The 16,709-nt window shown below is 40.8% G+C and overlaps 1 protein-coding gene across 3 annotated transcripts in view; it reads right to left on the reverse strand.

The window, feature by feature from the left end:
- Window positions 1-16,709, reverse strand: part of CTNNA3 (catenin alpha 3) — a 1,953,765-nt gene that overhangs the window by 906,531 nt on the left and 1,030,525 nt on the right. The window lies entirely within an intron of this gene.

The raw sequence follows: 16,709 nt of genomic DNA on the forward strand, positions 1-16,709 counted from the left end.
AAATTTGGTGAATAGTAAGAAGACTCTTTAGTCAGAGAACAGGTTAATGTGTGGTTTGGTGAGGAGGAGGAGCTAAGAGAGTGAAAGAGAAGGAACATTACAAATAATGTCAATTAAAGTCATGGCCAATTCATAGACAACCTGGAACGCCATGCCAAGGACTTTTGTCTTTTTTCTCTTTGGTAACAGGCAAGAAAGTCACAAAGCAATAAGGTTCATAGAAATAAACACTAAGTCACTTTCTAGGTCGTTTCATTTTATTGCCCCAAAATGTGTAATTTGTTTCCCCTCCCCTCCATAGGTCTGTCTAAACAATGTATCTCATAGAAATATCTCATAGAAATTCAATGATTCTCTGAACCAAAGCCAAAATGTTTCTGGGTTGCTGATGGACAAGCCATGGGTAAACAAGTAGATTAGATAAATGGGCAGGGAGATGTGGTCTGATTATTGTTTACTAAAAACAAACATGCAAACAAAAACAGATCTACAACAATATATGAACATTAAATATTCCAAAGAAAAATATTTTAAGGGTAGGGACTTTCTACTTCCTGTGTGCAAGAGTATATATGAGATGCTTAAAACAAACTGCTTGATAAACTTTGCAAGAATAAGAAGAGGTGGAGATGACTCATGTTGCTGTTTAACTACTTTTTATTATTGCAAAAGTATAAACATCAGGATGGAAAATGAAGTCCTAGGGAGGGCAATAAGGATACTGAAAACAAACCATAGCAACTACCTCATTGACATTGAAGACCACAGATGTCTCCAGAGACAAACTTCTAACAAACCCACATCATCCTGTACACACATATCACTTCTTGAGGTTCTGTTGGTCCTCTTAACCTGGGACAGGATTCTTATCTATGGAATGGGGAAGAAATAGCATTCCGGTCACTTTGGAGCTTAAGCATTAAGAAGTTCTGGCAGCTTCCATCTCTCCTTTCCTGGAGCCCTGAACTATCATGCAAGAAATCCAGGCCACCCTGTGGGAGAAAGAAGTTGCATGAAGGGGTCCTAGGAGTTTAGACACCATATGGAGAGCGGGAAGAAGAAGAAGCACTGAGGCCTCAAATACCCAGCCCTGAACCCGCACACAGTCACCATTTGCCTGCCACTACATGGGATACCACAAGTCAAGAGTACGAATATGGCCCTGCTGACCCCCAACCAACCCATGGAATCACGAAACGTAATAAAATGGTTGCTGTTTTTTGTAGTCCTTTGTTAAACAAAAATACTTAATCAAAGCAATGAATATGTTGACCTATAGAAACCATAGAGAATTTTCATACTTCTGGAACACAGCAGTTTTTTTACAAGCTGGAAATATCCCTTTACTATAAAGAAAAGTATTAGTAATCCCCCATGTTCTTTCTATATCTCACTGATGTTACTGAGGGGAAAACACATGTAGAATTACAGGATAAAATACAAGATGCCTGGTCAAAAATTTTTTTTTAATTTTTTATTGTTATGTTAATCACCATACATTACATCATTACTTTTTGATGTAGTGTTCCATGATTCATTGTTTGTGCATAACACCCAGTGCTCCACGCAGAATGTGCCCTCTTTAATACCCATCACCAGGCTAACCCATCCCCCCACCCCTCCCCTCAGAACCCTCAGTTTGTTTTTCAGAGTCCATCGTCTCTCATGGTTCATCTCCCCCTCCGAGTTACTCCACTTCATTCTTCCCCTCCTGCTATCTTCTTTTTTTTATTAATGTATATTGCATTATTTGTTTCAGAAGTACAGATCTGTGATTCAACAGTCTGGCACAATTCACAGCGCTCACCATAGCACATACCCCCCCCAATGTCTATCACCCAGCCACCCCATCCCTCCCACCCCCCACCACTCCAGCAACCCTCAGTTTGTTTCCTGAGATTAAGAATTCCTCATATCAATGGATTTTGGGGCAGAGCAAGAAGGCAGAGGAGTAGGAGACCTGGATTTCCTCTGGTCTCAGGAATTCAGCTGAATAGGGATCAAACCATTCTGAACACCTATGAACTCAACAGGAGATTGAAGAAGAGAGTAGCAACAGCTCTGAACAGAAAAGCGACCACTTTCTGGAAGGTAGGACGTGCGGAGAAGTGAATCCGAGGTAATATTTGGGAGGATAGATGGCAGGGGAGGGGGCCTCTGTTGGCCCCTTCTGGCAAGTGATAGAGCAGCGGAGCACAAAATCAGAACTTTTAGAAGTCGGCTCCGCTGAGGGACGTCGCTCCAGTGGCTAAGCTGGGGGTGGAACCCACGCGGGACAGTGTGGTCTCAGGACCCTTGGGGTCACAGAAAGACCGGGGGAGCCTGAGTATGGCAGAGCTCCCAGGTATCAGAGTGGGGAAGCCGGCTGGAGAGATGGAGCCAAGGCACGGGCTCTCAGCTCGGGGTGGCCATAAACTGTGATCCGCGGCCCAGTCGGGCCACTGCTCCTCCAGCAGGGACCCAACAAGTGGCAGAGCTGGGGAGACTCCCCTTCCACTCCCTGGAGGAGGAGCATGGGAGAGCACCACAGGGACCTGCTGGGTTTGGAGACTCCACACGGGGTCGGGTGCCAGAGATAGAAACACTTGGTCACAGGCCAGGTGAGCACGGAGTGCAGCCGGAGACAGGGGGGATGGGAGTGACTGCTTTTCTCTGGGGGTGCACTGAGGAGCAGTGACCCGAGTTCTCAGTTCCTCCAGCTGGAGATTGGGAGGCCACCATTTTCACTCTGGTCCTCCAAAGATGTACCGAGAGCTTGCAGGGAACAAAAGCTCCTGAGAGCCAACCCAAGCAGATTGCTTAGCACGGACAGACAAGGGCAGGGCAATTCCGCCTCCGCAAAGACATTTGGGAGCCACGACAACAGGCCCCTCCCCAAGAAGATCAGCATGAACAGCCAGTAAGCCAAGACCAAGTTTACCGATCAAGGAGAATGGAAGAACTCCAGCAGAGGGGAATACTGCACATCGAATACATGGCTTTTTTACCATGATTCATTAGTTTTTCAAAGTTAATTTTTTAACTTTTTTTTTAATTTTTCTTTTTCACTTTTTCAACCAACATCTTATCAATCCCTTTTTTTAAAAAAACATTTTTTACTTTTCATTTTTAGAGACATATTTTATCCCTTCATAGTAGTTACCCTTATTTTTGGCATATATATAAGTTGTTTTCTCTTTAAAATTTTGAGATACAGTTTCTTCTAACAGATCAAAATATACCCTAAATCACTAGTGTATGGCTTTGTTCTAGTCTCCTGCCTGATCACATTCTCTCCCTTTTTTTTCTTTTCTTTTTTTTTAATCTTCTTTCTTTTTTCAAACAACTTATCTTATCACTTCCTCTTATAAAATCTTTTATAATTTTCATCTTTACAATCATCTTCCATCCCTTCATTGTATCAACCCATATTTTGTACATATATAAGTCTTTCTTCCTTTAAAATTTTAGGAAGCACTTTCTTCTAACAGACCAAAATATGCCCAAAATCTACTCTGTGGCACTGATCTATGCACTAGCCTGATCATATTTTATCATAGTCTGATTTTTTTGCTTTGTTCTGTTTTTGTTTGTTTTTATCTTTTTCTTTTTCTTTTTTTTTCCTCTTTCTTTTTTCTTTCTTTCCCTTTCTTTTCCCCTGGTTTCCGGTATTTTCTGATTTGTATAAAGTGTATTTGCTGGGGACGTTGTTAACCTGTTAGCATTTTGTTCTCTCATTCATCTAATCTCCTCTGGACAAAATGACAAGATGAAAAAAAACACCTCAGCAAAAAGAACAAGAGGTAGTTCCCTCTGCCAGGGACCTACTCAGTATGGATATTAGTACGATGTCAGACCTAGAGTTCAGAATCATGACTTTAAAGATACTAGCTGGGCTTGAAAAAAGCATGGAAGTTATTAGAGAACCTTTCTGGAGAAATAAAAGAACGAAAATCTAACCAAGTCGAAATCAAAAAGGCCATTAATGAGGTGCAATCAAAAATGGGGGCACTAACTGCTAGGATGAATGAGGCAGAAGAGAGAATTAGCGATATAGAAGACCAAATGATGGAAAATGAAGAGGCTGAGAAAAAGTGAGATAAACAACTACAGGATCACAAGGGAAGAATTCGAGAGATAAGTGATATGACAAGAGGAAACAACATTAGAATAATCGGGATCCCAGAAGAAGAAGAAAGAGAAAGAGGGGCAGAAGGTATATTGGAGCAAATTAGAGCAGAGAACTTCCCTGATGTGGGGAGGGAAACAGGCACCAAAATCCAGGAGGCACAGAGAATCCCTCTCAAAATCAAGAAAAATAGGTCAACACCCCGACATCTAATAGTAAAACTTATGAGTCTCAGAGACAAAGGGAAAATCATGAAAGCAGCTCAGGAGAAGAGATATGTAACCTACAAATGTAGAAACATTACATTGGCAACAGACCTATCCACAGAGACTGGGTAGGCCAGAAAGGACTGGCATATCTTCAGAGCACTAACGAGCAAAATATGCAGCCAAGAATACTATATCCAGCTAGGCTGTCATTGAAAATAGAAGGAGAGATAAAAAGCTTCCAGGACAAACAAAAACTAAAGGAATTTGCAAACATGAAACCAGCCCTACAAGAAATATTGAAAGGGGTCCTCTAAGCAAAGAGAGAGCCTAAAAGCAGCATAGATCAGAAAGGAACACAGACAATATACAGTAAGAGTCACTTTACATGCAATAAAATGGCACTAAATTCAAATCTTTCAATAGTTACCCTGAATGTAAATGAGCTAAATGCTCCAATCAAAAGACACAGGCTATCAGATTGGATTAAAAAACAAGACCCATCGATATGCTGTCTGCAAGAGACTCATTTTAGACCCAAAACACCGCCAGATTGAAAGTGAGGGGGTGCAAAACCATTTACCATGCTAATGGACACTAAAAGAAAGCTGAGGTGGCAATCCTTATATCAGACAAATTAGATTTTTTTTTATTTTTTTATTGTTATGTTAATCACCATAGATTAAATCATTAGTTTTTGGTGCAGTGTTCCATGATTCATTGTTGGTTCATAACACCCAGTGCTCCATGCAGATTGTGCCCTCCTCAATACCCATCACCAGGCTAAGCCATCCCCCTACCCCCCTCCCCTCTAGAACCCTCAGTTTGTTTTTCAGAGTCCATCATCTCTCATGGTTCATCTCCCCCTCTGACATACTCCCCTTTTCTTCCTCTCCTGTTATCTTCTTCTTTTTCTTTTTTCTTAAAATATGTTGCGTTATTTGTTTCAGAAGTACAGAACTGTGATTCAACAGTCATGCACAATTCAGAGCGCTCACCGTAGCACATACCCTCCCCAATGTCTATCACCCAGCCACCCTATTCCTCCCACCCCCAACCACTCCAGTAACATTCAGTTTCTTTCCTGAGATTAAGAATTCCTCATATCAGTGAGGTCATGTGATACATGTCTTTCTCTGATTGACTTATTTCACTCAGCATAACACCCTCCAGTTCCATCCACGTCGTTGCAAATGGCAAGATCTCATTCCTTTTGATGGCTGCATAATATTCCATTGTGTATATATACCACTTCTTCTTTATCCATTCATCTGTCGATGGGCATCTAGGCTCTTTCCACAGTTTGGCTATGGTGGACATTGCTGCTATAAACATTGGGGTACACGTACCCCTTCGGGTCCCTACATTTGTATCTTTGTGGTAAATACCCAGTAGTGCAATTGCTGGATCGAACGGTAGCTCTAATTTCAACTGTTTGAGGAACCTCCATACTGTTTTCCAGAGGGGTTGCACCAGCTTGCATTCCCACCAACAGTGTAGGAGGGTTCCCCTTTCTCCACATCCCCGCCAACATCTGTCGTTCCCTGACTTGTTAATTTTAGCCATTCTGACGGGTGTGAGGTGGTATCTCATTGAGGTTTTGATTTGGATTTCCCTGATGCTGAGCGATGTTGAGCACTTTTTCATGTGCCTGTTGGCCATTTGGATGTCTTCTTTGGAAAAATGTCTGTTCATGTCTTCTGCCGATTTCTTGATTGGATTATTTGTTCTTTGGGTGTTGAGTTTGATAAGTTCTTTATAGATTTTGGATACTAGCCCTTTATCTGATATGTCATTTGCAAATATTTTCTCCCATTCTGTCGGTTGTCTTTTGGTTTTGTGGACTGTTTCTTTTGCTGTGCAAAAGCTTTTTATCTTGATGAAATCCCAATAGTTCATTTTTGCCCTGGCTTCCCGTGCCTTTGGCGAAGTTTCTAGGAAGAAGTTGCTGCGGCTAAGGTCAAAAAGGTTGCTACCTGTGTTCTCCTTTAGGATTTGGATGGACTCCTGTCTCACGTTTAGGTCTTTCAACCATTTGGAGTCTATTTTTGTGTGTGCTGTAAGGAAATGGTCCAGTTTCATTCTTCTGCATGTGGCTGTCCAATTTTCCCAACACCATTTGTTGAAGAGACTGTCTCTTTTCCATTGGACATTCTTTCCTGCTTTGTCAAAGATAAGTTGACCATAGAGTTGAGGGTCCATTTCTGGGCTCTCGATTCTGTTCCATTGATCGATGTGTCTGTTTTTGTGCCAGTACCATACTGTCTTGATGATGACAGCTTTGTAATAGAGCTGGAAGTCCAGAATTGTGATGCCGCCAGCTTTGCTTTTCTTTTTCAGTATTCCTCTGGCTATTCTGGGTCTCTTCTGGTTCCATACAAATTTTAGGATTATTTGTTCCATTTCTTTGAAAAAAGTGGATGGTATTTTGATGGGGATTGCATTGAATGTGTAGATTGCTCTAGGTAGCATTGACATCTTCACAATGTTGATTCTCCCAATCCATGAGCATGGAAAGTTTTTCCATTTCTTTCTGTCTTCTTCAATTTCTTTCATGAGTATTTTATAGTTTTCTGAGTACAGATCCTTTGCCTCTTTGGTTAGATTTATTCCTAGGTATCTAATGGTTTTGGGTGCAATTGTAAGTGGGATCGACTCCTTGATTTGTCTCTCTTCTGTCTTGTTGTTGGTGTATAGGAATGCCACTGATTTCTGTGCATTGATTTTATATCCTGCTACTTTACTGAATTCCTGTATGAGTTCTAGCACTTTTGGGGTGGAGTCCTTTGGGTTTTCCACATAAAGTATCATATCATCTGCAAAGAGTGAGAGTTTGACTTCCTCTTTGCCGATTTGGATGCCTTTGATTTCTTTTTGTTGTCTAATTGCTGTGGCTAGGACTTCTAATACTATGTTGAATAGCAGTGGTGAGAGTGGACATCCCTGCCACGTTCCTGACCTTAGGGGAAAAGCTCTCAGCCTTTCCCCGTTGAGAATGATATTCGCTGTAGGTTTTTCATAGATGGCTTTTATGATATTGAGGTATGTACCCTCTATCCCTATACTCTGAAGAGTTTTGATCAAGAAAGGATGCTGTACTTTGTCAAAAGCTTTTTCTGCATCTATTGAGAAGATCATTTGATTCTTGTTCTTTCTTTTGTTAATGTATTGTATCACGTTGATTGATTTGCGGATGTTGAACCAGCCTTGCAGCCCAGGGATAAATCCCACTTGGTCGTGGTGAATAATCCTTTTAATGTACTCTTGGATCTTATTGGCTAGTATTTTGGTGAGAATTTTTGCATCCATGTTCATCAAGGATATTGGTCTGTAATTCTCTTTTTTGATGGGGTCTTTGTCTGGTTTTGGGATCAAGGTAATGGTGGCCTCATAAAATGAGTTTGGAAGTTTCCCTTCCATTTCTATTTTTTGGAACAGTTTCAGGAGAATAGGTATTAATTCTTCTTGAAATGTCTGATAGAATTCCCCTGGGAAGCCATCTGGCCCTGGGCTTTTGTTTCTTGGGAGATTTTTGATGACTGTTTCAATTTCCTTAGTGGTTATAGGTCTGTTCAGGTTTTCTATTTCTTCCTGGTTCAATTTTGGTAGTTGATACATCTCTAGGAATGCACCCATTTCTTCCAGGTTATCTAATTTGTTGGCATAGAGTTGCTCATAATATGTTCTTATAATTGTTTGTATTTCTTTGGTGTTGGTTGTGACCTCTCCTCTTTCATTCATGATTTTGTTGATTTGGGTCATTTCTCTTTTCTTTTTGATCAGTCTGGCCAGGGGTTTATCAATCTTGTTAATTCTTTCAAAGAACCAGCTCCTAGTTTCGTGGATCTGTTCTACTGTTCTTTTGGTTTCTAGTTCATTGATTTCTGCTCTGATCTTTATGATTTCTCTTCTCCTGCTGGGTTTAGGCTTTATTTGCTGTTCTTTCTCCAGCTCCTTTAGGTGTAGGGTTAGGTTGTGTATTTGAGACCTTTCTTGTTTCTTGAGAAAGGCTTGTATTGCTATATACTTTCCTCTCAGGACTGCCTTTGCTGTATTCCAGAGATTTTGAACAGTTGTGTTTTCATTTTCTTTGCTTTCCATGAATTTTTTTAATTCTTCTTTAATTTCTTGGTTGACCCATTCATTCTTTAGTAGGATGCTCTTTAGCCTCCATGTATTTGAGTTCTTTCCGACTTTCCTCTTGTGGTTGAGTTCTAGTTTCAAAGCATTGTGGTCTGAAACTATGCAGGGAATGATCCCAATCTTTTGGTACCGATTGAGACCTGATTTGTGACCTAGGATGTGATCAATTCTGGAGAATGTTCCATGGGCACTAGAGAAGAATGTGTATTCCTTTGCTTAGGGATGGAATGTTCTGAATATGTCTGTGAAGTCCATTTGGTCCAGTGTGTCATTTAAAGTCTTTATTTCCTTGTTGATCTTTTGCTTAGATGATCTGTCCATTTCAGTCAGAGGGGTGTTAAAGTCCCCCACTATTATTGTATTGTTGTCAATGTGTTTCTTTGCTTTTGTTATTAATTGCCTTATATAATTGGCTGCTCCTATGTTCGGGGCATAGATATTTACAATTGTTAGATCTTCTTGTTGGATAGACCCTTTAAGTAGGATATAGTGTCCTTCCTCATCTCTTATTACAGTCTTTGTTATAAAATCTAGTTTGTCTGATATAAGGATTGCCACCCCAGCTTTCTTTTGGTGTCCATTAGCATGGTAAATGGTTTTCCACCCCCTCACTTTCAATCTGGGGGTGTCTTTGGGTCTAAAGTGAGTCTCTTGCAGACAGCATATTGATGGCTCTTGTTTTTTAATCCAATCTGATAGCCTGTGTCTTTTGATTGGGGCATTTAGCCCATTTACATTCAGGGTAACTATTGAAAGGTATGAATTTAGTGCCATTGTATTACCTGTAAGGTGACTGTTAACTGTCTGTTGTCTGTGTTCGTTTCTGCTCTTTGCTGCTTTTAGGTTCTCTCTTTGCTTAGAGGACCCCTCTCAATATTTCTTGGAGGGCTGGTTTCGTGTTTGCAAATTCCTTTAGTTTTTGTTTGTTCTGGAAGCTTTTTATCTCTCCTTCTATTTTCAATGATAGCCTAGCTGGATATAGTATTCTTGGCTGCATATTTTTCTCATTTAGTGCTCTGAAGATATCTTGCCAGTCCTTTCTGGCCTGCCAGGTCTCTGTGGATAGGTCTGTTGCCAATCTAATGTTTCTACCATTGTAGGTTACATATCTCTTCTCCTGAGCTGCTTTCAGGATTTTCTCTTTGTCTCTGAGACTCGTAAGTTTTACTATTAGATGTCGGGGTGTTGCCCTATTATTATTGATTTTGAGAGGGGTTCTCTGTGCCTCCTGGATTTTAATGCCTGTTTCCTTCCTCACATTAGGGAAGTTCTCTGCTATAATTTGCTCCAATATACCTTCTGCCCCTCTTTCTCTCTCTTCTTCTTCTGGGATCCCAATTATTCTAATGTTGTTTCGTCTTATCATATCACTTATCTCTCGAATTCTGCCCTCGTGATCCTGTAGTTGTTTCTCTCTCTTTTTCTCAGCCTCTTTATTTTCCATCATTTGGTCTTCTTTATCGCTGATTCTCTCTTCTGCCTCATTTATCCTAGCATTTAGTGCCCCCATTTTTGATTGCACCTCATCAATAGCCTTTTTGATTTCGATTTGGTTAGATTTTAGTTCTTTTATTTCTCCAGAAAGGGTTTCTCTAATAACTTCCACGCTTTTTTCAAGCCCAGCCAGTATCTTTAAAGTCATGATTCTGAACTCTAGGTCCGACATCGTACTAATGTCCGTATTGAGTAGGGCCCTGGCTGACGGTACTACCTCTTGTTCTTTTTGCTGAGGTGATTTCTTTCATCTTGTCATTTTGTCCAGAGGAGAATAGATGAATGAGAGAACAAAATGCTAACAGGTTTACAACGTCCCCAGCAAATATACTGTATACAAATCAGAAAAGACCTGAAACCAGGGGAAAAGAAAGGGAAAGAAAGAAAAAAGAAAGAGAAAAAGAGAAAAAAAAAGATAAAAACAAAAACAAAACAATACAAAAAAGGCAGAATATGATCAAATATGATCAGGCTAGTGCATAGATCAGTGCCACACACTAGATTTTGGGCGTATTTTGGTCTGTTAGAAAAGTGCCTCCTAAAATTTTAAAGGAAGAAAGACATATATGTACAAAATAAGGGTTGATACAATGAAGGGATGGAAGATGACTGTAAAGATGAAAATCATAAAAGATTTTATAAAAGGACTTGGTAAGATAAGTTGTTTGAAAAAAGAAAGAAGATTTAAGAAAAAAAAAAGGAAAAAGGGAGAGAATGTGATCAGGCAGGAGACTAGAACAAAGCCATACACTAGTGATTTAGGGTATATTTTGATCTGTTAGAAGAAACTGTACCTCAAAATTTTAAAGAGAGAACAACTTATATATATATGCCAAAAATAAGGGTAACTACTATGAAGGGATAAAATATGACTCTAAAAATGAAAAAAAAAATGTTTTTTTTTTTAAAAAAAAGGGATTTATAAGATGTTGGTTGAAAAAGGGAAAAAGAAATAAAAAGTCAACAAAAATTAACTTTGATGAAATAATGAATCATGGTAAAAAAAAAAAAAAAAGCCATGAATCTATGTGCAGTATTCCCCTAGCGCTGGAGTTCTCCTATTCTCCTTCATCGGTCAACTTGGTCTTGGCTTGCTGGCTGTTTGTGTTGATCTTCTGGGGGAGGGGCCCGTTTCTGTGGTTTCCAAATGTCTTTGCCGGAGGCAGAATTGCCCCGCCCTTGTCGGTCCGGGCTAAGGAAGCTGCTCCGGTTTGCTCTCAGGAGCTTTTGTTCCCTGCAAGCTCTCGGTACAGCTTTGGAGGACCAGGGCAGAAATGGTGGCCTCCCAATCTCCACTCGGAGGAGCTGAGAACTCGGGGCCCCGCTCCTCAGTGCGCCCCCAGAGAAAAGCAGTCACTTCCGTGTCCCCGGTCTCCGGCTGCACTCCGTGCTCACCCGGCCCGTGATCGAGCGTTGCTATCTCTGGCACCCGACCCCGCACGGAGTCTCCAAACGCAGCAGATCCCTGCAGTGCGTTCCCGCACCGCTCCTCCCCGGGAAGGAAGGGGAGTCTCCCCGGATCTGCTGCTTGTTGGGTCCCTGCTGGGGGAGCCGTGCCCCGACTGGGCCGCAGATCACAGTTTATGGCAACCCCGAGCTGAGAGCCCGCGACTCTGCTCCGTATCTGCAGCCGGCTTCCCTGCTCTGATACCTGGGAGCTCTGGCGCACTCAGGCACCCCCGGTCTCTCTGTGACCCCAAGGGTCCTGAGACCACACTGTCCCGGGAGGATTCCACCCCCCGCTTAGCCACTGCAGCGACGTCCCTCCGCCGAGCCAACTTCTAAAGGTCCGATTTTGTGCTCCGCGGCTCTATCACTTGCCAGAAGCGGCCGGCAGAGGCCCCTCCCCCGCCGTCTATCCTCCCGAATATCGCCTCGGATTCACTTCTCCGCACGCCCTACCTTCCAGTAAGCGGTCGCTTCTCTGTTCAGAGAGTTGTTGCTACTCTCCTGTTCGATCTCCTGTTGAGTTCGTAGGTGTTCAGAATGGTTTGATCCCTATTCAGCTGAATTCCTGAGACCAGACGAAATCTAGGTCTCTTACTCCTCCGCCATCTTGCTCCGCCTCGACAAATTAGATTTTTAAAAAAGACTATAATAAGAGATGAAGAAGGACACTATATCCTACTTAAAGGGTCTATCCAACAAGAAGATCTAACAATTGTAAATATCTCTGCCCCTAACATGGGAGCAGCCAATTATATAAGGCAATTAATAACAAAAGCAAAGAAACACATTGACAACAGTACAATGCTATTGGGGGACTTTAACACCCCCCTGGCTGAAATGGACAGATCACCTAAGCAAAAGATCAACAAGGAAATAAAGACTTTAAATGACACACTGGACCAAATGGACTTCACAGACATATTCAGAACATTCCATCCCAAAGCAACGGAATACACATTCTTCTCTAGTGCCCATGGAACATTCTCCAGAATAGATCACATCCTAGGTCACAAATCAGGTCTCAACTGGTACCAAAAGATTGGGATTATTCCCTGCATATTTTCAGACCATAATGCTTTGAAACTAGAACTCAATCACAAGAGGAAAGTCGGAAAGAACTCAAATACATGGAGGCTAAAGAGCATCCTACTAAAGAATGAATGGGTCTACCAGATATTAAAGAAGAATTAAAAAAAATTAATGGAAACCAATGACAATGAAAACACATATGTTCAAAATCTTTGGGATGCAGCAAAGGCAGTCCTGAGAGGAAAGTATATAGCAATACAAGCCTTTCTCAGGAAACAAAAAAAGGTCTCAAATACACAACCTAACTCTACACCTAAAGGAGCTGGAGAAAGAACAGCAAATAAAGCCTAAATCCAGCAGGAGAAGAGAAATCGTAAAGATCAGAGCAGAAATCAATGAACTAGAAACCAAAAGAACAGTAGAACAGATCCACGAAACTAGGAGCTGGTTCTTTGAAAGAATTAACAAGATTGATAAACCCCTGGCCAGACTTCTCAAAAAGAAAAGAGAAATGACCCAAATCAACAAAATCATGAATGAAAGAGGAGAGATCACAACCAGCACCAAAGAAATACAAACAATTATAAGAACATATTATGAACAACTCTATGCCAGTATTAGACAACCAGGAAGAAATGGATGCATTCCTAGAGATGTGAAACATCTCACTAGAAATAGAAAACCTGAACAGACCTATAACCACTACAGAAATTGAAGCAGTCATCAAAAATCTCCTAACAAACAAAAGCCCAGGGCCAGAAGGCTTCCCAGGGGAATTCTACCAAACATTTCAAGAAGAATTAATAGCTATTCTCCTAAAACTGTTCCAAAAAAGAGAAATGGAAGGAAAACTTCCAAACTCATTTTATGAGGCCACCATTACCTTGGTCCCCAAACCAGACAAAGACCCCATCAAAAAGGAGAATTACAGACCAATATCCTTGATGAACATGGATGCAAAAATTCTCACCCAAATACTAGCCAATAGGATCCAACAGTACATTAAAAGGATTATTCACCATGACCAAGTGGGATTTATCCCTGGGCTGCAAGGTTGGTTCACCTCTGCAAATCAATCAGCGTGATACAATACATTAACAAAAGAAAGAACAAGAATCATATGATCCTCTCAATAGATGCAGAAAAAGCATTTGACAAAGTACAGCATCCTTTCTTGATCAAAACTCTTCAGAGTATAGGGATACAGCGTACATACCTCAATATCATAAAAGCCATCTATGAAAAACCTACAGTAAATATCATTCTCAGTGGGGAAAAGCTGAGAGGTTTCCCCCTAAGGTCAGGAGTGTGGCAGGGATGTCCACTCTCACCACTGCTATTCAACATAGTATTAGAAGTCCTAGCCACAGCAATCAGACAACAAAAAGGAATCAAAGGCATCCAAATCGGCAAAGAGGAAGTCAAACTCTCACTCTTTGCAGATGATATGATACTTTATGTGGAAAACCCAAAGGACTCCACCCCAAAAGTGCTAGAACTCATACAGGAATTCAGTAAAGTGCCAGGATATAAAATCAATGCACAGAATTCAGTGGCATTCCTATACTCCAACAACAAGACAGAAGAGAGAGAAATTAAGGAATCGATCCCATTTACAATTGCACCCAAAACCACAAGATACCTAGGAATAAATCTAACCAAAGAGGCAAAGGATCTGTACTCAGAAAACTGTAAAATACTCATGAAGGAAATTGAGGAAGACACAAAGAAATGGAAAAACATTCCATGCTCATGGATTGGAAGAACAAACATTGTGAAGATGTCAATGCTACCTAGAGCAATCTACACATTCAGTGCAATCCCTATCAAAATACCATCCACTTTTTTCAAAGAAATGTAACAAATAATCCTAAAATTTGTATGGAACAAGAAGAGACCCCGAATAGCCAGAGGTAAAAAGAAAAGCAAAGCTGGCGGCATCACAATTCCGGACTTCCAGCTCTATTACAAAGCTGTCATCATCAAGACAGTATGGTACTGGCACAAAAACAGACACATAGATCAATGGAACAGAATAGAGAGCCCAGAAATGGACCCTCAACTCTATGGTCAACTCATCTTTGACAAAGCAGGAAAGAATGTCCGATGGAAAAAAGTCTCTTCAACAAATGGTGTTGGGAAAATTGGACAGCCACATGCAGAAGAATGAAACTGGACCATTTCCTTACACCACACACAAAAATAGACTCCAAATGGTTGAAAGAGCTCAATGTGAGACAGGAGTCCATCAACATCCTAAAGGAGAACACAGGCAGCAACCTCTTGGACCTCAGCCACAGCAACTTCTTCCTAGAAACACTGACAAAGGCAAGGGAAGCAAGGGCAAAAGTGAACTATTGGGATATCATCAAGATAAAAGCTTTTGCACAGCAAAAGAAACATTCAACAAAACCAAAAGACAACCGACAGAATGGGAGAAAATATTTGCAAATGACAGATCAGATAAAGGGCTAGTATCCAAAATCTTTAAAGAACTTATCAAACTCAACACCCAAAGGAACAAATGATCCAATCAAGAAATGGGCAGAAGACATGAACAGACATTTTTCCAATGAAGACATCCAAATGGCCAACAGACACATGAAAAAGTGCTCAACATCGCTCGGCATCAGGGAAATCCAAATCAAAAGCTCAATGAGATACCACCTCACACCAGTCAGAATGGCTAAAATTAACAAGTCAGGAAACGACAGATGTTGGCAGGGATGCGGAGAAAAGAGAACCCTCCTACACTGTTGGTGGGAATGCAAACTGGTGCAGCCACTCTGGAAAACTGTATGGAGGTTCCTCAAACAGTTGAAAATAGAGCTACCCTATGATCCAGCAATTGCACTACTGTTTACCCCAAAGATACAAATGTAGGGATCTGAAGGGGTATGTGCACCCCAATGTTTATAGCAGCAATGTCCACAATAGCCAAACTGTGGAAAGAGCCAAGATGTCCATTGACAGATAAATGGATAAAGAAGAAGTGGTATATACACACAATGGAATATTATGCAGCCATCAAAGGCAATGAGATCTTGCCATTTGCAATGACGAGGATGGAACTGGCATGTGTTATGCTGAGCGAAATAAGTCAGTCAGAGAAAGACATGTATCATATGACCTCACTGATATGAGGAATTCTTAATCTCAGGAAAGAAACTGAGGGTTACTGGAGTGGTGAGGGGGTGGGAGGGAGGGGATGGCTGGGTGATAGACATTGGGGAGGGTATGTGCTATGGTGAGCGCTGTGAATTGTGCAAGACTGTTGAATCACAGATCTGTACTTCTGAAACAAATAACGCAACATATTTTAAGAAAAAAAGAAAAAGAAGAAGATAGCAGGAGAGGAAGAATGAAGGGGAGTAAATCGGTGTGGGAGACGAACCATGAGAGACGATGGACTCTGAAAAAGAAACTGAGGGTTCTAGAGGGGAGGGGGTGGGGGGATGGGTTAGCCTGGTGATGGGTAATAAAGAGGCACGTTCTGCGTGGAGCACTGGGTGTTATGCACAAACAATGAATCATGGAACACTACATCAAAAACTAATGATGTAATGTATGGTGATTAACATAACAATAAAAAATTTAAAGAAAAATAAATAAAGAAATAATTTCTAAAATAAAAAAAAGAAAAGCTTATGGTTGAAAAGCTTTTGCTTCTCTTTGATGAGTTAATGGTGACCAAATTGAAGTTGTGCATGAAAAACAACTCTGGTTATTATATAGTGGAAAATAACGGTAAGCAAAGGTCTTTGAAAATAGCTAAGTCTTCATATTTCTGGGTGGAAAAATTTAACTTGTGGCATAATACTGGACTTCTAAATTATCTAATGAAATCTTTCCTAATCCTATGTTATGGATGACCTAAGTCTACAAAGTACCTTTAACTTAAAGAGCAACTAATTTTTGAAGCATTCTGAAAATAACTGAAAGAGCAAATTGGTATATTTCTGATTACTAGCTGTTTGCTATAAGCATACAGATGATAAACTAGTTTCTAATGTAACATTTAAATTCACCAAGAAGAATTAAATTCTTTTTCTTCCCGCTCTCCGTGTGGTGTCACTAGGGAGCAGGCACTGATAGGCGTTTCATTTAATCCTCACAGTCCAATTATGTATTATGAATTCCATTTTGTAGGTTCAGAGAGGCTCAAAAAGATTAAATTTGTCCCCGAGATCACACAGCTGATGAGGGCAGAGCCAGCATTTGAGTGTAATTCAGCCTGATACTAAGTCACATGCTCTTTCTTCTACTTTATGTTTGCCACG

The sequence above is a fragment of the Zalophus californianus genome, chromosome 15 (genome assembly GCF_009762305.2).
Source record: "Zalophus californianus isolate mZalCal1 chromosome 15, mZalCal1.pri.v2, whole genome shotgun sequence".
Taxonomy (NCBI): Eukaryota; Metazoa; Chordata; class Mammalia; order Carnivora; family Otariidae; genus Zalophus; species Zalophus californianus.